The 23,951-nt window shown below is 42.9% G+C and overlaps 1 long non-coding RNA gene across 1 annotated transcript in view; it reads left to right on the top strand.

Moving 5' to 3' along the window:
* Nucleotides 1–20,631, top strand: part of LOC122806631 — a 37,041-nt gene extending 16,410 nt beyond the window's left edge. Inside the window, exons 2-3 of the long non-coding RNA XR_006365529.1 lie at nt 19,317–19,372; nt 20,544–20,631. This is a non-coding gene — a long non-coding RNA (uncharacterized LOC122806631). The remainder of the gene's footprint in view (nt 1–19,316; nt 19,373–20,543) is intronic.
* Nucleotides 20,632–23,951: the final 3,320 nt, after the last annotated feature.

Below are 23,951 nucleotides of genomic sequence, written 5' to 3'. Positions count from 1 at the left end.
AAGCTGATTTGGGTTGTCCTGCAGTGGTATGATTCCCAGAAATATTGGTAGAATAGTGCATGCTGTGTACAAGGGTGCAGTAGAGTACAAAAGGTTTGAGTGGGTGTAAGGTTCAGCTCAGTCTTTCCTCCTACTGGTGATACTTACTACATAAGCAAATGAGTTGGATGAGACAGCTCAACCAAGTTGCTGTATGCAGACTGTGGCACTGTAGGCAGATTCTGAGCAAGAACTTCAGTAAAGGATAGAATAGAATGCAAAAATATAGGCACATGAGATGAAACTGAGTATGGATAAGACAAGACTTTTAATGGCAGAAAATTGGGGGTGTGGGGATTGGAAGAAGCCAAGAATTGAGGGGGGGGGGGGAGAGCAGTGGAACAATTTAATGGCTTAAGTATCTGGGAGGGTGGGCTGAGAAGGGAAGCCTGAATGAGGAGGTCAAAGCTCAAAGGAGCTGCAGCTGTCTGCAGTCGGGGGTAGTCTATGATAGAAATCTCAAAGAAGCTGAAAGTAATATGCATAAAACCGTAGTGAAACTAGTATTTACTGTGTTCTGTCTGGTACAGAAACCTGGGCAGGAAAGGGCAGAGTAGTTGAAGCTAGAGGTGATGGAGATGATGGCTGATAGGATGCACAGTGTGAGACAAAGAAATGAGGGCATAATAGCAGAAGCACAAGTGGCTCCAATTGCAGAGAAAGTCTGAACAGATTATGGTAGCTTTTGCACATGTGCAGGAAAGCAGACTATTTGTAGATTTGGGACGGGCAGGAAAAAAAATGAGGAATTTAGGGCATCTAGCAAAGAGATGGATGGATTCTGTGAAGATCTGTAACAGCTGGTATGACTGCTGTCAAAGGTAAGAGTGGCATTAAAGTGAGATGGCAATGGTTGACACCCTGACCCCTTGTAGAAAATGGAAGTGGGTGGGGGGGGGGGGTGGAGGTGATGGTTCCTAAAGCTGCTACTGTTAAAAGTACTTGTACAGACCAGGTGGAAATGTCAGGAAAGCAATGTTTTTTAAGCATGTAGCTGGTTATTGCAGTTTGCTCTGGATGTCTGAGATGAGCCTACTGTGTGGTAAACTTAACAATTTGTAATGGAACAATAACTGGGTAGTTTTATGTATGGTAGTAATGTCCCATAAGGTTTGACATGCAAACCAGTGCAAGGTTATTACTGGCCTTTACTGGATATTTGTGTATATAACACCTATTTGAATACACTGAATTGCGCACAGCCAGCCAATCATAATCATTTTAAACAGGCAATGAATTGCTTTAATTTAGAAAACAGCATAGCTGTAAAAAGTTCTCCAATACATACACCTAACACAAAAAAAAAATAATGTGCAAAAACCATTTCCTATCTTTAAAGAACTGGCTGACATGAGTATAAGGAGATGAGGTGCATGGCGAAGAGGTGGCGAAGGATAAGGCATATAGAGTTGTATGAGAGATTGGACACTAAAGAGGGAGAAAAGGACCGGTACCGATTGGCTAGACAGAGGGACAGAGCTGGGAAAGATGTGCAGCAGGTAAGGGTGATAAAGGACAGTGAGGGAAACAATACTCACAAGTGAGCAGAGTGTGTTGAGTAGATGGAAAGAGTACTTTGAAGGGCTGATGAATGAAGAGAATGAGAGAGAGAGAAGGTTGGATGATGTGGGGATAGTGAATCAGGAAGTGAAGCGGATTAGCAAGGAGGAAGTAAGGACAGCTATGAAGAGGATTAAGAATGGAAAGGCTGTTGGTCCAGATGACATACCAGTGGAAGCATGGAGGTGCTTGGGAGAAATGGCAGTGTTTTTTTTTTTTTTTTTTTTTTTTTTTTTAAACCAGATTGTTTAATGAAATTTTGGAAAGTCCGAGTATGTCTGAGGAGTGGAGAGTGTTTTGGTACTTATCTTTAAGAATAAAGGTGATGTGCAGAGCTGCAGTAATTACAGAGGGATCAGTCACAGCTTGGTTATAGGAAAGATTAGTGGAAGCTAGGTTAAGAAGGGAGGTGATGATTAGTGATCAGCAGTATGGTTTCATGCCAGGAAAGAGCACTACAGGTGCAATATGTGCTCAGTGTGTTGGAGAAATACAGAGAAGGTCGGAAGGAGTTGCATTGTGTCTTTGTGGACTTGGAAAGCATATGACAGGGTGCCTAGAGGGGAGTTGTGGTATTGTATGAGGGAGTGGCAGAGAAGTATGTAAGAGTGGTACAGGATAAGTACGAGGGTAGTGACATTGGTGAGGACTGTGGTGGGAGTGACAGATGCATTAAGGTGGAGGTAGGTGGGATTACATCAAGGATCCGCTCTGAGCCCTTTCTTATTTGCAGTGGTAATGGACAGGTTGACAGATGAGGAGGCCCCATGGACTATGATGTTTGCAGATGACATTGTGATATGTAGTGAGAGTAGGGACCAGGTTGAGGAGACCCTGGAGAGGTGGAGATGAAGGTCAGCATGGCTAAAACAGAATGTGTGTGTAAATGAGAGGGAGGGTAGAGGAATGGTGAGGATGCAGGGAGTAGAGGTGGATGAGTTTAAATACTTGGGATCAACAGTTCAGTTCAGTATAATGGTGAGTGTGGAAGAGGTGAAGAAGAGAGTATAGGCAGGGTGGAATGGGTGGAGTGAGTGTCGGGAGTGATTTGTGACAGACTGGTGCCAATAAGAGTGAAAGGGAAGGTCTACAAGAGGGTAGTGAGACCAACTATGTTATATGGGTTTGAGACAGTGGCATTGACAAAAAGGCAGGAGTCAGAGCTGGATGTGGCAGAGTTAAAGATGTTAAGATTTGCACTGGGTGTGACTAGGATGGACAGGATTAGGAATCGGTATATTAGAGGGTCAGCTCAGGTTGGACCGTTTGGAGACAAAGCCAGAGAGGCGAGATTGCGTTGGTTTGGACATGTGCTGAGGAGGGATGCTGGGTATATTGGGAAAAGGATGCTAAGGATGGAGCTGCTAGGTAAGAGGAAAGGAGGAAGGCCCAAGATAAAGTTTATGGATGTGGTGAGAGAGGACATGCAGGTGGTTGGTGTGACAGAGCAAGATGCAGAGGACAGGAAGAAATGGAAACAGATCTGCTGTGGTGACCCCTAACGGGAACAGCCAAAAGATGAAGATACTGATGACTGGCTTAAGTGAAACATGGTGTAGTGCACCTGCAGGTCTAGCTGAAGTAGATATGGGCTCCTTACTACAGGACTCTAGTGACACCCCCATAGACCCAACACACCAAGGTGGCAAGATTGACAATCTAAAGGCAACGACACCACCCCGAACAAATGTCAACAGTGCATCAATTAGCAGTAATGCAAGGTGAGATATACATGCACTGAAACATGCATTCATTCTCTTCCCCAGAACTCGACAGAAAAAGGTCTTGACATTCAAGCATGCCCAAAGGCAATATCTATGAGCAGTAGAGCTTTATAATGCAGCAATATAAACACTGGGGAAAATGCAGTGTCATTAATCTACAAGAGTTGTAATACAGGTATGAGAAAATGCAATGTCCTTGAGCAGTAAAATTCTTGGTCAGCAGTCCTAACAAGCAAAATGCAATGTCATTGAACAATGAAAGATTTATAATGCAACAATACAACTATGAGAATGCAATGTTCATTGAGCAGTACTAACACCCTCAACCCCCTTGATCAATTCTAAACGGACCAACTATGAAAATGCTCTGTAGTCACTGGCCAGTGACTAACAGTCTTGCTGCTGGCATGATGGGGCCCAAATTGGAGCTCATATGGATCCCAGTTATTTGTAATCCACAAAGCATTGGGTGGGGGGGGGGGACCACAGTCTTATAAAAATGTAAAAAGATGGCCAGAGCCTCTCACCACGTGGAGATTATCTTAAACAGGTACTGTGGGTCCTCTGAGAAGTAGAAAAATCACCTGCCAGGACTCTGGTAATCATCTATGGCTTCTCTGTACTAGGCCCAAAGGAACTCCTTTTCTTGCTGAATCATATGCAGGTGTGGAGCTACTGGTTTCAGCCTTCTTTCCTGATTCCACAAAATACCATCGTCCAGGATTTCAGCAACAAACTGCATTGGTTCTTGAGCATTGGAAATGATGGTTCCTCTGTCCCTTGGCCTTCTGGATTGCCTTGAGTTAGGTTTCTGCTGAGCCATTCTGGGTTCATGAGTCTCACTGATTTTCCAAGGGCAGTAAGTTGTTGCAGTGCCAGGTTTTAATGGGTCCTTTCCCCTAAGGGCAAACTTAGTAGATATGGATGTTGTGTAAATCTAGTGAGTTTGCTTTCCTTTTAGTCCCAAATTTCTCAAAAGAACACTGTCCCCTGGCTGCAGATCATGCTTTTGTCAGTGAGCCTTGATGTTCTTCATTCCACATTGCTGCAGTCCTAACTATTGGGTAGTCCGCTGTCCAGTCGGCCCGAATACCAAAGTATATGGCTGACGTCGGTCAGGGTGCATTAGACTGACGTCAGTACGTCAGGGTACTAATGCGCATGACCGACGTCATATCCTCAGTCTTTTTTGCCGCATGGTCCGATGCAGAAGCAATTTTGCGAGTGCAGGTTGGCGTTCTGAAAGTTTCTGAAGTCAGAGTTTCAGACCGAATCAAAGTTGGCTAAGTACCCGTTGGGAATATTTTGGTTTTTTCTTGCCTCAGTATTTAACTGGATGTCAGAAAAAGTGAATAACTGTATTTCTTGTGGGAAACAGATACCTCATAGGGATTACCATACTTTGTGTATACCTTGTTTAGGGCCTGAGCACGATGTTGTTGGATGCCGCTCTTGTGCTAGATTTAACAAACGCACTATTAAGAGAAGGTTAGACTGTGCCAGGTTAGTTTTTGGGAAGCGTTGTAATTATAAAATGCCGTCGGATGCTCCGACGCCCGCTTCGGGCAAAAAGCGCAAGGACAAAGCAGCAAAGCCTAGAGTGGAAGAACCGACAGTCCCTGACGTCGGTTCTTTAGAAGGCTCAGTGGAGCCGGAGGTTCTGCCAGGTGTTTCTTTGGAGTCTCAGGGAGAGACTTTGTTACAGGATGTATCCTCTCAGGAAGTAGGCCAGGCTGAGGGGGCTTCTCAGGTGGCTGTTCTTCCCTCTCTTCCTAAGGTGGTTAGAGCCTCCCCCTCTGTTTCCAAGGCTTCTTTGAGAGGCAGGCCAAGTGTAGCTTCAGTGGGGGTTTCTCCTAGTGCTTCAGGGTCTTTGCCTAAGAAACATATGCTTAAAATGGCAGAGGATTTGATTACTATGATTAGAGGTTCTATGCCCCCTCCTGATAAGAGGCCTAGGGTGGAACCTGAGTTTGAGAGTTTTGAACACTGTTCGAGGCTTCTGAGTCTTGACTGAAGACTTGCAGGAGTATCCTCCTAATTCTGATTCTGATGTGGATGATTCTACTCCTTCAGCTTCTCCTCCTGAGGATTTTTCATTTTCAGAGACCCTGCATTCCATGAGGGAGCATTTTAAATGGGAAGGTCAAGATTTCTCTGATTCCAGAAAGAGGCTTAGGGAATTCTTGTTTTTACCCCAGCATAGGCCTTTAGCTATACCTCCTGTTCTGAATGTGGTGGAAGATGTTTTTGCAGAGTCTTCCCTGAATCCTGATTCTTTGCCTCCTGCCCCAGTTAAACCGGATAGGTACTATAGGGTGCCTGAAGCTCATAAGTATCTTTTTAAGAGTCCTAGGGCAGACCTGGAAACTGTCTCTCAGGGGCCTAAAGGGGTGAAGGCCTCTGTTGTTAAAAATCCTGTTCCTCCTGATAAAGAGGCAAGGGCTTTGGATAGATGGGGAAAGAAAGTGTATACTTCTTCCACTTTAGCCATGAGGGCGTTGAATTGTCAGTTTCACATGTTAAAATATCAGAATTACCTCCTTTCACAATTGAAATCTAAGGTGGATGCTCTGGCAGAAGGTATTGAGTGTAAAGAGTTGCAGGATTTAGTTCATGTGTCTGAACAGGTGGGTAAACATTCCTTGCAGTGTGGTTTTGATGCTGTGCAGGCCTCCTCGAGGGTGGCTGCCACTGGTTCTGTTCTTCGTAGGCATGCCTGGTTGAGAGATCAGAATTTAGCCGAGCATGTTAAAACAAGGATTTTGGATGCTCCTTTGCAGTCTGATGTGTTTGGTTCACCTGTGGAAGCAGTTTTAAAGAAAATGGAGGACAAGGCTAAGTCTATGCAAACTGTTAAGGATTTTTTGCAGGTGCAGCCTCCAGTTTAGTAGAAATTGGCCTACTAAGGGATGGACTTATCCTGCTTATGATTCCCAGTCTAGGGGTAGGTCTAGACGTGGTAGGGGCAGAGCTCAAGGTTCTTTTAGGCCTAGGACAGGGAGTTCCCCTGCTCAGACTTCTGGTGAGGGCAGGGGTCAGTCCTTTCGTAAGCAGACCCAATGACCTGCCTTTTCAGCTGCCAGTACATTCTCGCCTGGCAGCACCTTTGGGAGGAAGGCTGTCTCTTTTCAAAGAAAATTGGGATTTAATTACCCAAGACAGATGGGTTCTGGATATCATTCACCACGGTTACAGGTTTTATTTCCATACCTTGCCTCCTTTCAAAGGCATGCCAGACATTCCTCCTCTACAAAGAAAAGAGGCTCACACGCAAATTTTTCTGTTGCTCCAAATAGGGGCCATTCAGCCAGTTCCTGTGCCAGAAAGGGGCCTAGGATTTTATTCTCGCCTGTTCCTAGTACCGAAGAAGGGGAACACGTGGAGACCAATTTTGGATTTATCTATCCTCAACACTTATCTGGACATTCCCAAGTTCAAAATGTTGACGTTACAACAGCTTTTACCTCTGCTGGGCAAAGATCACTGGATGGTAACTTTAGATCTCAAGGAAGCTTACCTTCATGTGCCTATAAGACTAAGTTGCAGGAAGTATCTGCGTTTTCGAGCTGGAAATTCTCATTATCAGTTCTCTGCATTGCCCTTTGGCTTATCCACTGCGCCCAGAGTATTCACAAAGGTTCTGGCTCCAGTGATAGCTTACTTCAGGCTAAAAGGAATTCAAATCTATCCTTACTTGGACGACTGCCTGATTCTAGCTCAAGAAAAGGAAGACCTTCTACAGCATTTGGATTATGTCATAGCAGTGCTAAGATGCCTAGGGTATTCTGTGAACGAAATAAAGTCCAGTCTAGTACCCTCTCAAGACATGTGCTTTCTGGGTGTGAGACTGAATACAGCAGCCCAGATGGCCTTTTTAACCCCGGACAAACAAAAGAATCTTTCCAGTTACTTCCATCAACTATCTCTTCAGTCCGGGCTGACTGCAAGGACAGTCCTTCAAGCCTTAGGGTTCATGGCATCTTGTATTCTGGTGCTTCCCAATGCCAAACTGCATATGAGGAAGCTGCAATGGTATCTCAAAATGTATGGACACAGCACTGCCAGGATTTGGACACTGTCATTCAAATAATACCTTGCATTCAAAAGGAATTTTTGTGGTGGGCTCAGGAATGTCACCTAAACAAGGGACTCTCTGTGACCCGGCCAGAGGCGAGTCAGATACTAACGACAGATGCCTCAGACATTGCTTGGGGAGCTCATCTAAATGGAAAGTGGATACAAGACAAGTGGCCTGCCAGACTACAGCATCTACATATCAACATGAAAGAGATGTTAGCAGTCCAGTTTGCATTAATGGCTTTCAAGGAGTTACTTCTTCCAGGGCAGGTGTTGATTCTAACAGACAACACAACTGTCATGTGGTCCATCAACAAACAAGGGGGAACACATTCTTACCCATTGTGCAGGCAAGCAATGATTTTATGGGAGACTGCGCTCAGCTTGCAACTAACTCTTCAGGCAAGGTTTCTGCCAGGAGCACAGAACTCCTTAGCAGATGTGTTAAGCAGACAAATCATGGATCCCCACGAGTGGAAACTGGATCTTCATGTATTTCAAAATTGACAGTGTCATGGGGAACTCCAGACATAGATCTGTTCGCTTCTCCACTAAACCACCAGCTGCCAAAGTTTTGCACAAAGAGGTTTCATCACACAGCTTGGAAAGTGGATGCTCTTTCTTTCAGTTGGAAAAATCTTCATGTGTATGCTTTTCCACCTCTGCCTCTTCTCCCAAAGGTGCTTCTAAAGGTCAGACAAGACAAGCCAAGGATGATTTTAATAGCTCCAGATTGGCCTCGGCAGCACTGGTACCCATTACTGAGGAGTCTGGTAAGGAAGCCTCCATGGCCTTTACCCTTGATTCCACACCTGTTGTCTCAGAGGGACGGTCACCTGCTCAATGTCAAGCTTCACTCTCTTCATCTAACAGCCTGGCATATTCTGTTTTGAAAGACAGCAGGTCTCAACTTCCTCAACAAGTTTTAAATGTGATTATGGAAGCCAGAAGACCTAGTACAAGGAAAGTGTACGCAGAAAAATGGAAGAGATTTTTATTTTGGAGTGCAGCAAACAATTTGGAGATTTCTGAGCCTAATTTGAGTGTGGCTCTTCAATATCTTACTGAGTTATTGGACAAAGGTTTGTCTTTCTCTTCCATTAAGATTCATGCTGCAGCAATTTCAGCTCACTATGATTGTGACCCACCATTGTTTTCGCATCCTTTGTTCAAGCAATTTCTTAGAGGGCAAAGAATATAAGACCCCACGTAGAGCTCCTACTACTGCTTGGGATCTCAATTTTGTGTTCGAGAAACTTTCTCTACAACCTTTTGAGCCTCTTGGCTACTGCTGAATTGAAATACTTGTCATGGAAGACTGCTTTTTTGTTGGCATTACTTCTGCTAGAAGGGTTTCTGAGTTGCAGGCCCTTATGGCGGTAGAGCCTTTTTTGATTTTTCATAAGGATAGGGTATCTTTACGTACTAATCCTTCCTTTATGCCTAAGGTGGTTTCTAGTGTGGCTTTAAACCAAACTATTCATTTGCCTACTTTTTATGCAGATCCTCAAAATAAAGGGGAAAAGATTTTGCACACTTTAGATGTACACAGGCAGTTGCGTTATTATTTGAGCAGGACTAAGGATTTTAGGCAGTCTCAGCAGTTGTTTATTTCTTTTGCTTTGGGTTCGCAGGGCAAGCCTGTGTCAAAACAAACTATTTCTAGGTGGATTGGGTTTTGCATTGCGTTTTGTTATTCCCATCATGGCAAGGAGATTCCAGTTGGGATTAGGCCTCATTCCACTAGGGCTACTGCCACTTCAACAGCATTTCTAAGGGGGGTGGCAACTAAGGATATTTTGGAGGCAGCTACTTGGAGTTCAGTGCATACTTTCTCTAAGCATTATCACCTTCCTCTCTACTCTGTCTAGGGCTGGTTTTGCCACAGCTATTTTGCAAGGCATGTTGTCAGTTCCTGCTTCCTTATGATTTGCCAGCCTCCCTTACCTCTGCTTTGGGATTCTACCCAATAGTTAGGACTGCAGCAATGTGGAATGAAGAACATAGTACAGTTTTGTACCTACCATAAATGTAGATGTTCGAGGATCCACATTGCTGCAGTCCAATTTACCTCCCTCCTTCCCTCTGTGTTTAGGGGTGGTTGTGTAGGTGAGGTTATATTCTGGTAATTTTGTATATATTGTACATATTTTTGGTGCAGGTATATTTGGAGTTTTTGGTTTTGGCCTTATCTTTTCAGGGTCTTCTGACATCTGGGGCAAGAAAAGACTGAGGATATGACGTCGGTCATGCGCATTAGTACCCTGACGTACTGACGTCAGTCTAATGCGCCCTGACCGACGTCAGCCATATACTTTGGTATTCGGGCCGACTGGACAGCGGACTACCCAATAGTTAGGACTGCAGCAATGTGGATCCTCTAACATCTACATTTATGGTAGGTACAAAACTGTACTTTTCGCTGATGTTTGTCCTGTTGATTTTTTCAGCAAGTTGATAAGCCTGTCAGAGGTTCCTCTTGAGTCTCTCCACATAACACCAGTGCAACCTCATGGCAGTTACAGTTATCAGCTTTGACTCCAAAGGCGACGTTAACAGGAAGACTAGCTTCTCTTCCAAGCATTAGAAAGTAAGACGAGAATCCTGTAGCATCATTAAGCATGCAACACTGTGGCTACATGTCTACTCCATTGGCTCTTCTCAGCAGATTGTGTCCCCAACATGTCTAGTAAAGTTCTGTTGAAACGCTCAGGCTGAGGATCCCCTTGAGGATAAGGAGTGGTATGGCTTTTTTGGACTCCCAATAGTGAGTAGTTATGTACAAGCTTGCTCTCAAAATCATGTCCTCTGAGTGTATCCTTTTTGGCCAGCCATAGTGTGCAAAGAACTTCTCAACTAGTTTTGCCACAGTGATAGCTTTTTGATCACACGTGGGAAATGGTTGAGCATGTCTGGTATAGTGGTCTGTCACCACCAGCACATTACTGATCCCACCTTCATCCGGTTCAATACACAATCTATACAGACAAATTCCATGAGTCCACTACTTTCCATTTGACCCAATGAGGCTACTTTGGTTGACTGTCTTTCTCTGAATGCAATGAAGACATGTATGACAATCCTCAACATCTTGCTTCATGCATGGCCAGTAGAACCTGTCTTGTACCAGGCCCATAGTTTTGTCATAAACCAAGATGACCATGTTAATCATTCAATGACCAGAGTGCACTTGCAGAATGGACTAGTGTATAGGAGATCTCCATCTGGAGTCTTGTCCCATTCCTTGACTTGACAGTCTTGCCAGGGGATGAATATCCATGCGAAGCATATTAACTTGTTTCTTCTCCAAATCGGCTACCACCAGCTGACCTAAGGCATCTTTTCTTTGACCTCTTCTGAGGTCACTGTTGCTCAAAGCTGGTATCGAAGTGTGTAACATGACCAAATTACAGTAAGCTTGGGGTATGCTTGCTGTAGACAGACCCAACTTCTGGGCCCAACATTCAGTGTGTTATAGCAGGTTGCAATTTGACACAGCTCTCATCCCTGGTGCTGGAATTTCCACCCATTTATTGTCTGGGTACAAGTCTCCTTGAGGACAAGTCTGTCCAGAAGACATTTTTGTGCTCTGGGTGATATTTCAAACTGAAATTCTAGCTGCATAGAGCTGCCATCCATCTGTGGCCAGTAGCCTCTAGCTTTGAGTTTGGATGCATGTCTGAGGATTGTGTGCGCAGGGTAGTTTCTTTCTGTGGGGGATAACCTCAGACTGATGATCCACAGTTCTCGGCTTCTTGTCCTACTCTTGGTAAAGGACTCCTCCTAAGCCATCCTTGCCATCATCCACATGTAAAGTGTGAGGCTTTGAGTCAGCATATGCCAGCACAGGGGCATGTGTGAGGCAATAATTTTTTAAGCTGTTCAAATGACTATCTTCGCACTCAGGAGCCCAATGAGACTCTGAGTTCTTTAGAACCTCTTGGTCCCTTACAAGGATATCTTCATTTGTTTGATCTGCTTTCTCATTTCAGAGCAAATTGTTGAGGGGTCTTGCTATCTTTGAAAATCCTTCCACAAACCTTCTATAGTAACTGCAGAACTCCAGAAAAGATCACAGCTCTGTGATAGTTTTGGGTCTGGGCCAACATGTCACCGCTTCAACTTTGCTAGGATCTGTGGATATTCCATTTGTAGACACTACATGTCCCACACAGGTCACTGAAGATTGGAAGAACTTGCATTTGTCCAATGACCACTTCAGGCATTCCTTCTCATCCTGTCCAATACCTTCATCAGTCTTCGTGCTCCTCTAGGGTCCTTCCAAAAACTGTCATCCAGGTAGACTAAGACTTCCAGGAGATGCATTTCTTTCCATGATTCTCTGGGAGGTTGCCGGTGCATTTGATAAACCTTGAGGTAGCTGATCAAACTCAAAAATTCCAAAGGGGTGATGAAGGCAGTCTTATCTTCTAGGTGTATCCACTCCTAAGTCTAGCACACTGAACCACTTTACTGCCTACCATGCAATGCAATTTAGAGCATCTTCAATCCGGGGGGTTGTGTGCTGGTCTGGAATGATTCACTGATTCAGAGTATAATAGTAAACACACATGCAAACTGACTCCTTCTTTTTCCTGACAACAATGCGAGAGGCATATGTACTACTTGACTCTAATTATCCCTGTGGCTTTTAGCTCCTCCAGGTCTCCTGGAGCTACTCTCTGGAACGTTCCCGAAAGGCCGGTCCTCTTTTACTCTTATTCGGTGTTCTGTGCTTTTTGCACAGCCCACATTTATTCACTAGTTTTTTTTTTTTTTTTTTTTTTATTAATAGCTCTTACTCTGGTTAGCCACTGGGGGGGGGGGGGGGCAAGAGACCACCTCTTGTATCAATATCTTTCAACTTCAACTTGTTGACCCTGCTCTCATTCCTTAACGCAGAAGCAGGTAAGGGAGTGGCAGCATAAGCATTTCCCAAACATACTTGTGAACACAGGACAATGGGAGTACTTAAATGTCATAAGGATGCTTTACTTCTCCGCAGGTCAAACTTCTGGGACTAGTTCCAGCCCCGGTGGCATCACTTCCTGGATCCGTCTCTCATGAGATGAGAGGAAACTTTGTCCACACATCCTCAATTTGGCTCTTAAGCAGGTGACCTGAATTGTATGCCCTTTCCCAGGCAAGGTCCACGTATGACCACGGTAGTCTTTATTATCCTTCACCCTTTGAAGGGCTCAGAAAACTGGTCTCTGGAGAGGATGTAGTTTTGGGGTGTTTCTGGGTCAACTGAAGCATTAACATTCTTCTGATGAGGTCCATATTTGTCCCCAGGAAAAGAGATGCTTAATCCTTTTCCTTTTGGACTGGGGCACACAACAGCAAGTGTTTTTAAAAACTTCTGTTGACCCAACAACTGAAGTGGAAAATTCTAACTTGAGTGCAACATAACTATCATAAGGGAACTTAGTGTCACTTGGCCCCCAAATCTTCTAACTTTTCAAGTGACAAATTCTTTTAAGTATTTTTGGTAGAAGTCTCTGTACAGAATGGTGATTTGTGCACCAGTATCCAATAGTGCTTTACTATACACTCTATTTTTACTGACACGATGGGGGGGGGGGTAGTTTGTTTCTGGTGCTGTATGATGGAGGCACCACTGGCTAACCTTGCCATTTTAACGGCTAAGACTCTTGCTTACTAATGCTTTGCAGTCTCATGCTGAGATGGCTTTCCAATTTGGTGGTTCACCTCAGAGGAACTAGAAGGTAGTTTCTCTCTCCTATTACAAGGGTTTGTGTGGAAAGGAGATCCAGGAATGCTGTCTTCTTGATAGATTTATTGGAGCTCTCTGTAACTGGGGACTCAGCTGGCTCCTTCACTGAGGCCCTTTTACACTAGCCTATAATAGTTTGTTCACTTTTTTTTCTCAAGTTCTCTGCATTAGGACACTCACTTTATATGCCTGCATCCCCACAGTGAAAACCAAAATCCAGTAGAAACTCTGAACATGATCAGATTTGGTTCTTCCCTGAGTCCTTGCGTGGAGGTTCTAGCTGATGTAATCCTACCTTCAGCTAAAGTTACCACAGCTTTCTGCAACTGTCTTGGTGACTTGAGGCATGGCATCTGTCAGGGATGACACCTGCAGCTGTGAGACCTCTACATTGTGGACACTCTGGGCCACAACTCCTGTTTTGAGGAGTGAGCATGGCTATAGGCTCCTGCTGGTGTTAACTCACTTTTTTTTTTTTTTTTTTTTTAGTTGCTGTTGCACAGATTTGGCTTCCAACAGGGCATCCTCTTTAACCAACTGAGAATAGGTTAGAGTCTCTTCCCTATTTCTCATCCTCATTTTCCACACAATGGGGTCCATAGCTTGGGCTCCCTGTAAAATCTGTCTGATCCATACTTGGTCAGCTACATTCGGATCCGCCCCCTTCTTTAGGATGATGTGGTGGAGTATTTATCTAATAGCATTTGTCTAATCGCTTAATCAGTTTATGCATGTTCAAACTGATACAGTAGGTCAGCAGCCTTCTCAGTCCTTCCAAACACATGCTGCAGTACTCCTAAATAGTCCTTGGCCGTGCAATCTTTACCCATCCTTAGGCTGCATATGGTATCTGCAGCTATAATCCATTTAGACTATCAGCTGCTGCTTCTGAGATTCTGGGATATCCCACTCCTCTAGGGTTTGTGAAGCCTGATCCATCCAAGATTCAGAATCTTCCTCTCTCCCTGAGATGTGGGTTGTTTGCCACAAAAACACAATTTGTGGTAGCCAAACCCAGTGAATGGCTGTGTAGGCCTTGAGCATTTTTCTACAATACTTCCCAAAGCATTCAAAACTTCAGGCCCTATAGTATTTATGGGCAGTGAAGCTGCAGCTTCTGGGTTCATGTTTGTTGGAATTGCTTTCCACACAGAGGGGAATAGGGTGAGCCCAAGGCAGTACAGGCAATTCCCGCACAAGCTCCCGAATGTAGTGCACCTGCAGGTTTTGCTGAAGTAAATATGGGTTCCTACTTCACTCTGGTGACACCCCTATAGGCCCAACACACCAAGGTGGAAAAATTGACAAACTTATTCTAGGTGACAAATCTCGTTAAAGGCAACAGCACAACCCCCAAACTTCAACAGTGCACCAGTTAACAATAATGCAAGGTGAGATATGCATGCACTGAAGCATACATTCACCCTCTTCCCCAGAACTCGATAGAAAAAGGTCTTTACGTTCAAACATGCACAATGAAGGCAATATCAATGAGCGGTAAAGCTTTATAATGCAGCAATACAAACACGGGGGAAAAATACAATGTAATTAAGCAATAAGAGTTATAATACAATACAGGTGTGACTACCGTGCCCTGGCCCAGCAATCGAGGAGCCTCCATCCTCACCACTAACACCAGGGAGGTAGTCTCCTAGAAGAGGAAAGGATCACTAATACACACAGCAAAGTAGTCAGTCTGGGGCTGGTTGCTCTCCAGGTCCCCAATAAGACTACCTACTGGCAGATCTATAGGGTCCAGATCTCGGCCTAGCTAGCAAGCTAACCTCCAGTACCCTCTCTGCGCCACCAGTGCTTCATGTTCCTACCCAGGTAGCTGTCGCACAAGTATTTGGATACCTTCATCGTCTCCTATGAAAGGATTACATTCTCCAGCTGTGCCCCTTTACCCAGACTAAGCTGGTGGTGGCAGTAATTACTACTGTATAATCAGCTATCCAAACACCCTTGAAAGGGTGTCCAATTATTACTGTGCAGTATTTTTTTTTTTATCCAATTGGTAATGTGACTATTCTGTCTAAGGCTTATTAGAGTGGCCTATTACAGTAACCTCTATAAATATGCAATGTACTCTAGAACCTACTTCTCTACACAAACCAGCCACAGGTAAAAGGTTTTAAAATATTTAGTAATAACACAATACTACTACACCACAGAGATATTGAAGAGTTCAGAGATCATACAGAAACTTAAAACAATACAGTAGGATAGGTCTGATGTCAAAGAAAAACACTTGTAAGAGAAAATGGTGCTATAATCTTAAAAGAGCAAGCGGTGATGGGGTTGATGGTCCAAGACAAATGCTGTTGGTCTTTCACTGAACAATAGTTTTATAAAACTAGCAAACTGCTCTGCTAAGGCCCTCCCAAATTACATAATTTTGGCACTTAGTCTGGAGTTCCCAGGCCACAAACTGCATTATTTAGCAAGCTAACACCTGCTCAGGGAACTACAACAGTAAGACATTTCATATGTATACTCTTAACAATTATTCCTTGAATAAGACAATATAAAGAATGTGTTCAGCTAGCCACTTCGGCATCATTTTTTAGATAATTGTAACTTCAAATTACAATGCTTGGCTTGATGGGTTTCCTTGTAGCAGATGGCAATGTTGCAACAATCTAAGTTCGCATTTTAGTGTTTTCTTTAATTTAAAAACACAAGTATGTATTTATCATTTATGTATACAAATAGGCTGGCAGCCTTCACCCATCTTTCCCCAATCCTCACAACAGGTATAAGAAAATGTAATGGCATTGAGCAGTACAATTCTTGAGTTCAGCAGTCCTAACATGAGCAAAATGAAGATTTGTAATGCAACAATACAAATATGGGGGAATGCAATGTCATTGAGCAGTACTAACGCCCTCAACCTCCTTGATCAATTCTAAATGGACAACTATGAAAACACTATTATACCCTGGTCACTGGCCAATGACTACTTAGTCTTGCTGCCAGCATGATGGGGTCCAAGTTGGAGCTCGTATGGATCCCAGTTGTTTGTGCCCCCCCCCCCCCAAATGCTTTGTGGATTACAATCTTATAAAAATGTAAAAAGACAGCCAGAGCCTCTCTCTATTCTGAGATTATCTGGTTCCTGTGAGAAAAGTAGAAAAATCACCTGCCAGGGCTCTAGTAATTATCTATGGCTTCTCTTTACTAGGCCCAAAGGAACTCCTTTTCTTGCTGAATCCTATGCAGGCGTGTAACTACTGGTTTCAGCCTTCTCTCCTGATTCCACAAAATACCATCAACCAGGATTTCGGCAACAAATGGACACAAACTACTACTTCACTTCCCTGTCCCAAAGCACCAGAGAAGAAAATATAGTCCTGCTGCAAGGCCCTTTTCCCTTCAGCTCACAGTTTGTCTTCCCTCCTTCAGCTAGTATCTGTCTCCTCTTTCACTTTTGAAATTGTCTTCTAATGAATAACTACAGTCTAGTACTTCTACAATGGTCATTGTCATTGAGGCCTGGTGATTTGAGCTGCTAAAAGGAGGATCCATCTCAGTTCCTGTTTGTTTTATCCTTCTCATTCTTGCCTAAAAGGCGTCAACCATTTCTTTAATTTTTTTAGTGATTATCACCACAGCAAAGCATATGTTTAGCTATGGTACTATGATCAGAACATTTCCTAAAACAGTAATAGTGGTCACGTTGACGTTCTCTGAGGCGTCTTTGTTTTACCAACATAAAATCCCTAACTGCTCACGCACTGAGCTAAGTAAGTAATATTCCGACTCTCTCAATTCGCTGTCGCATGAAATGTATACAACTTCTGTGTCACAGGGTGAATAAAATTCACTAGCTATTTACAGAAAGCGCAGTTATTACAACTGCTAGTCCCTTGTATAAGTTTCTTAGAATTCCGTTTATCAGAAAAACACAATTTTCTTGAGTGACTTTTCTTGTAAACAAATCTTGGTTTATTCCTTACAATCCCTTTGCAATCGTCTGTTTCCAAAGTATGCCAGTTCTTAATTGTTTTTAATTATAAATATGCCAGTTAAGGCTAAACCTCAAACTAGTATCCCTATGACTGGCTTCATCTATTTCCTAAGGCTTGTAGCTTCTAACTATATAAATTTCTCTCCAAACTCCTAAAATCTGACACTCTGCATGCAGTCTAGAGTTTCATAAAGCCTGTGACAACATTTTAAAAATGTGGGGGATACATACTGTTGCGATGGACATTAGTTATTCCAATAGCATTCCTTTATCTATAATTTGGTATAGATTTTCTTGGCTTCATTGTTCATAATTACTCTAATCAAGGAAATCTACTTGTATTGAGTAGGTTACTATAAAGTATCTGAAATGACTGCTGCTATTCAGAAATGTCTCAAACTCTTGTAGCATTTCTACAGTCCCTCTCCATAAAATAAACCGGTTGTCTACAAAATGCCTGTAAAATAAAATATTTTCCACAAATGTATTCCCTGTCAACACCTGGGACTGCTCCCATTTGGCCATGACTAAGTTGGCATAGCTGTTCGCAACCAGGGTGCCCATGGCTACGCCAGACCCGTGTGTCAATATGATCATTGCATCCACCTCGAAAGCATTAATTGTCCTACAAGTATTGGCATCATTTAACATAGTAAACATAGCATCAAAAGTTCTGTCTAATCGAATGTCCTTTATCAACATTTTAGTTTTTACCTTTACCATGGGAAAATGCATCACGTAAACTGCTGTGATAATGCTGGTGTGAACTCAAAGTCATTTGAACAAGTTCAAATTGCAGCCTGAGTTATTGGTTACACCATAAAACATTTTCAAAGCAACATTCCGGACGAACATTTTAAGTTCAGAGTATCTGGTAAGTCTGCTCAACTTGCAGGAATAAACAACTCTTTAGTACTGCACAGTCGTCTTAGTTAGTATTCTGCTGGATATATACTTCCCACGTTTTCATCGTTTGGGTTTGCCCTTCCCCAAACGATAGTTTCCTTTGGAAATTCCATCAATTCCCCTTTGATTCAGTGTATTTAAATAGGTGTTTGCTTCTTCAGACCATATAAAATTATCAAACGAGAGATTGCGAAAGCGCTTACCTGTTTGCCTATTTGAAAGTGTGTGTTTACTACTTTCATCTGCATGGGGCCCTTCGTGCATGGTTCAGTGCTTGGAACTTTTGGATTTCTGCATTTGTTTTGTGTTATCAAGCAAGTTAACCAACTGAGTTTTTTCTGTGTATGTAATGTAATTTAGTCAAACTTCAGTTGTGGATAAGCTTGCATTGTAAGGCACTGAAGTGGAGAGGGCCCTGTAAGCTAGTGATCTGCATTTGTACTGCAAGAACCTCTTTAGTGTGGCTAGTATGTGTCCTAGGTAACAATGCACAGAGCCCCATTTGTTATACCTTGTATTCATTTTTGTGGTTTATCTGTTGCATGGATTGGAGGACTATAGCTACTTGGTAGTCAATACACATGGTAGCCTTACCGTCGCTGATTGGCTACATAGGCTTTCAATAAAAGTATTTTATGAGAAGCTAAGATTTTAGAATAGAAGTTTTTGATGTGGTAGACCTGAAGACAATTGGAGCAAGCAATACTACAGCCATACATACAGACTTGATAGCGGGATGGGTATGATGCACAACATGGTTTGAAAAGCTAGATGACCTACCAAGAACACCCAATAGAGAGATTCCTTTTGACTTGGTGATTTCATCTGAGCCTATGGCTAGTATGGGACAAAAAGTATGATTTACGGTAAATGGCAAGAGAAGGGGAGGAAGACTACTTGTAAAGAAATTTGTAGGCAAGGGGATCTTTGTGGATTATGTAGTGAATAACAAATCCCCCCCCCCCACCCCCCAAGTCTTGTTGCATGTAACTGAATAGGGAAGAGTTTTTAGCAAAATTGGGAATGTATATTGACTGCCATAATTGTGACTGTGTACTATGGATTTAGTGACTTGTTTGAATTGGTTCAAGCATCCCCTCGGGCCACAGAGTGCCATGTGTTTGGAGGTGAGAATAGCAGACATGGAAATTTGGAATGTGGCTGTTTAACCTTGAAATGGAATTACTTCTCCCAGACTTCATTTCCATGTTCTCCTTATGCACAAACTAGTTGCTCTAAACTTTGAAGAGTTATGCAGTGTTTTTCCCTTTTATCACTGTAGTTCTTTTTTTTTCTTTTACAGTTTCCATCAAAATGACCCTGGTACAAGACTATCTCAGCAAGCTGACACTCCAGACTGTGAGTCTATCTTGAATGCCTTTTTGAATGTGTGGTGAAGTTTATCTTGCACTAATTTGTCCTGAATTGCCAATCTATTCTGAGTGAATGGTCCAAGTTTAGTTTGGTGTTCAACTTTTCCTCTCTACAATTGGTTTGAGCTAATTGAATTTTACATGAGCTTTCAGTGCAGAAGGAACAAGGGGCGAGACTGAGAGCCTGGAAATAGCCTAGTACCTACCTTTGAACCTGTCTGCCAGAGGACATTTATAAGCCTAGCCAGTATGTCAGCTAAGCTTTCAGTATTCTACTTTTGTTGGGGGAGGCCTCCTTTTATCTTTCAATGTTCCCAGTGCCCTTTCCATTTCAAAAGATGAGTGGACTTCAGACTCCTGAAGTGTTGCAGGGCTTTCATAATTTGACAGTGTGATATTGTTTACCTTTTTGGGCTTGATCCTCTCCTCCCCCACTAGACTGAGGAGACAAAGGCATCGGTGTGCTATAGACATGGGAGGAACTTGTTGCTTGCAGTAGTGTGACTGCAGTGGCTTTGCTTCAAATGGCTTAACTGGGCTATTCAGTTTGTGGATTACTGATTTCCTCAGTCCTGGTTAGCATTCCCATTCCATGGCATCAGCACTGTTGTCTAGCAGTAGGCCTGCTAGTAAAACCTGGTTTAGAGGATATTTGTTCAGAGGTGGGGTGTTTTAAAGTGTCTCTCATCCAGTAGTACTGTGTTTAAACATGTCTCTAGTATCTAATGCCCTTTTCACTTAACCATTTAATCCTCCTGATTGGTTTGAATGGACGTAGTGCACCCTAGGGATAAATTGAGCTGTAGATGTTCACTTGTTAATTGCTGTGGCAAATTTCAGAATGCTTTACTCTGCTAAATCATGTAACAACCATACAACACTGTATACTAGCAGACTAGTTATACAGGAGTTTATCTTAAAGTATCCATTGTGAGACGTGCACAGGATGTTTTGATGAATGCGAGACCAAGGATGCTTTGAATGCCAAATTTTATTGTCTAAATACTCTCAAAATGGCCTTTTAGATGTGGCATTTAATTGAGTTTTGTGGTTTTTTTTTTTTTTTTTTTCCTTTATTCAAAAAAGCCATGGTCATGACATCTTGGGTAAACGTAGCATTACAAAGATTTAATCTCTCTTCTGATTTTCCCCAACAGTATGAAGACAAAATTGGAGGTTTGTGCTGTGTAAAACCACACCCCAACTTCAGTGCTGAACAAGATGCAGCTGCTATCGAGACTGCAATAAAAACCAAAGGTAAATTTACATAAATCCATACAGCTTTCTTTGGAAAAAAAAGTTTTGTATTCTTTTTCTTGCTTGAAAAGATTTATTTTGCTGGGTTAGCTACTCTGGGATGATTGCTTTCATCCATGTTCGTAGGCAAGTACTAGGCTAGCTGCCCTTGTGGGCTGTTTAAACCTAGCCAGTTTCCTTAAGGTGAAAATCCAACCCTGTACACTGAGGCAAACACCTTAACTGTGCAAACCCCAACACTACCTGTTTTTTGCAGTTTTTTTGTTAATATGCAGACACTCCCTTTCTGAATCTAGAAGACTTGCAAGTAGTTTGTGTATCTTGCAGCTAATTACCGTATTCTGTTATCCAAAAATGTTTTCTGTCCCAGCAGTACAGCTCATTTTGGTGGTGGTAAAAAATTTGAAAAAAAAAACTGCTCGCCATAAAGTAGACTTTATCAATATAATTATTGAATGGCTTGTGCACCCTCTGCACTTTAAAACCGAAGTATGGTTTGCTTTTATAACTTTGATTGCTAAAATGTCAGTTTACTATGTAGCTTCGAACCTCACTCCCGTGTTTCATAGTTTGGGCCATTCAGTATACAAGATTGTAGTGTAGGTTATCCAAATGCTTGTGCAGTAGGAGTAGTCTTACATTTTATGCCTCCATTTCTGGTTTCCAGTAACCAGAATAGATGTTTTTAGTTACAAGATTTTTCAGACTCTACATATCATTTGCAGGCTAGTTGAAGGGCTTACATGGTGGCTTGGGGATGACTGGGACACTCACTCAACTTGAGTATGTGGTAATTGCACATGGGGGGGGTGTAGTATCTTAAATATATATGGAATTCAGGAAGGTTGCTCAGAGCTTATGTCTGAAGCAAACTTAATGGTGACCCTTGGAAGTACCAAGAAATGTTGCTATAAGTGCAGAAAAGGTTAGATCCTGAGAGTGGGGGCCATTTTTATATAGAGCTGGCAGTGAACCCCCATTTCTGAGTGGACAAAACCATCCCTGGATGATGGGAGCAGACACTCCTCAAGAATCCAAAAAAGTCCCTTTTTACCTTTCAGCACAATTCCTGCAAGGTCTAGGAATAAAACAGAAGATCTGAGCTGGATGGGGAGGTGGCAGCAGATGTGAAGTTTGAGGAGGCTGCTGGGCTGAGTAATGTAAACAAAGTGCTGCTGTTGGGTGGTTGTCTGCTGAAAGGGGGGTGATTAGCATACTGTGAATAACAAAGCTCTGGGCCACAGCTTTGCTTGGTTAAAATTTAAGGGATCCATACCTTTCAACCTCCTAAAGCAAGAAATCCATACAAAGCCAGAAATATTGGGTGGGGTGCAAAGGCAGAAAAATAGGGACTCTGTATTGCTCCTCTAAACTTAGTTGCTAGAATAACAGATGTTCTGTTATGCATTTTCTGAAGGATCTAAACATTCTGTGATGTATGGACAGCGGAGTGGTATGAAGGGATCTGGAAATCCTCTAATGGTGGATAGATTCCTTGTAGATAATTGTAGGTTTCTGTATTTTGGACATAACAGGCCTTTCTAGGCCTATATCCTAAGTTGTAGGAGATCAACCTGGCCCTAAACCACCAAGCATAAGTAGAGGGTAACAACGATCTATAGTGGGCATTGAGTGCAAAATGAGATGTAGAGAAAGCTGCTACATTGAAAGTGAAGAGATGGAACTGCAACAAGGAGGAAGTAGTTTGCTGTCACTATCGGCTGTGGCTGGAGGGTATTCTGTTTAACCTGTCTGAAATGCTTATTTATGTTTCCAGTTTCTTGCCATAGACTGGATCATGGCTCTTCAAGATGGCATGTGGCAGCTGGAAAAGGTTGCATACCTCCAAGGAGGAGACTATAACCACTTGCAGACAGAAAAGGTCCATCCTAAGGTCACAAGATGTAGTATAAATTTTTTCAAAATGTTGAAAGGGGTTTGTACAAACTGATGGGATTTCTTTTAAACTGTCTCCAAGCTCTGTTTACTATGCCAAGGGTACAAGGTTTGAGTCTTCCACCTTTAATTTACCATACTGTGTCCTTGAGAAAGTCACATAACCTGACAACTGGGAATTTTGGATAGGGAATTTTAGCTAGGTAATGGTCTCCTGGACTGAATGTCTAGTAATTATTATGGGTTCGGTGGAGGTTCAGAAAATGGAAAGGGATTTTGGAGGGAGCCCTTTGGGGAAAGTAGTCAACTATTGAAAGCCATAATGCGACACTGAGTTGAGGGAGATTTTGAAATCTGGCCATTCTAGCCTGTCATCCTTGGAAAAGTGTTAATCATAGGCCAAACATTGACCAGCCAGAGCCCCTGCAGTTGCAGAAGCTGAGACCAGCTGCTGGACAAAACATTGATCTCCTGTGAAGGATATGTATAGTGCATGCACACTGCTGCAGTGTAGAGTCCCACTATAGCTCTTTCAAGAGCATCTTTCCTTTGCCATGGAAAGCAGGGGGAATGGCATTTCTTAAGACCATTGAACTGTTATTTTGATGCTTCCCAATCCAGAAGATCTGGTGTGTGTGGTATAAATGTTTAAAAGACCGCATTTGCACTGTTTCCCACCTTTCCTGTAACTAGTCTAGTCCCGATGCAGACTTGCTGTATCCAGGACTGTTTGTAAGCTGCTGAGCGGTCCCAAAGTCTGCTCTTCACTTTTCTTTAGATCTACTAGTTCTCTCCTCCTGCACTTTTTTACTAGCCTATTAGTCTTGCACTTTACCAGACTTCTTGTAGAAATTATTGTAAGTTTCTAAAAGGAAACTGCTCCAGTACTTAATGCCCACCCCTCCAGGCATGTCTAAAGTCAGTTTCCTGGGCTTTCTCTTATTAACCTGGTGAACTTGGGCATCCTGAGGCAGTGTAGCAACTGCCTCATGTACACCTGACAACCCTCTCCTCTTGCCTCCCAACACTCAGTCTTGTGAGAGATGCACTTCTAAATCCAAATTTAGCCACGCACTCTCCAGTCAAGACTGCATGACCCAGGACCACCACTCTGCCTTTCTGGAGACAATGGAAAACATGAAGGTCCTACCGAACACCCTGATATTGGGCAATTTCAATTATCCTGCCATTAACTGGGAAAATTACTAGAGTAGAAACTCCCAGGCTCAGCACTTCCTGGAATTTATCAACTCAAATGCTCTGGATCAGCTGATAAACTCCCCTACCAGAGGCCACAACATGTTGGACCTGGTCATCACCAACATAGGCGATGGGTGTTCTGTACCGGAGGTCACCCTGTCACTGGTTAATCACCCTGGATGTCCACATCCCACCCCCAACCAAGGAAACCA

This window comes from Protopterus annectens, chromosome 7.part0, assembly GCF_019279795.1.
Source record: "Protopterus annectens isolate FY-2018-M chromosome 7.part0, PAN1.0, whole genome shotgun sequence".
NCBI classification, from domain to species: domain Eukaryota; kingdom Metazoa; phylum Chordata; order Ceratodontiformes; family Protopteridae; genus Protopterus; species Protopterus annectens.
The sequence above is the reverse complement of the archived record's forward strand: the minus strand, read 5'-3'. Positions and strand labels throughout refer to the sequence as shown.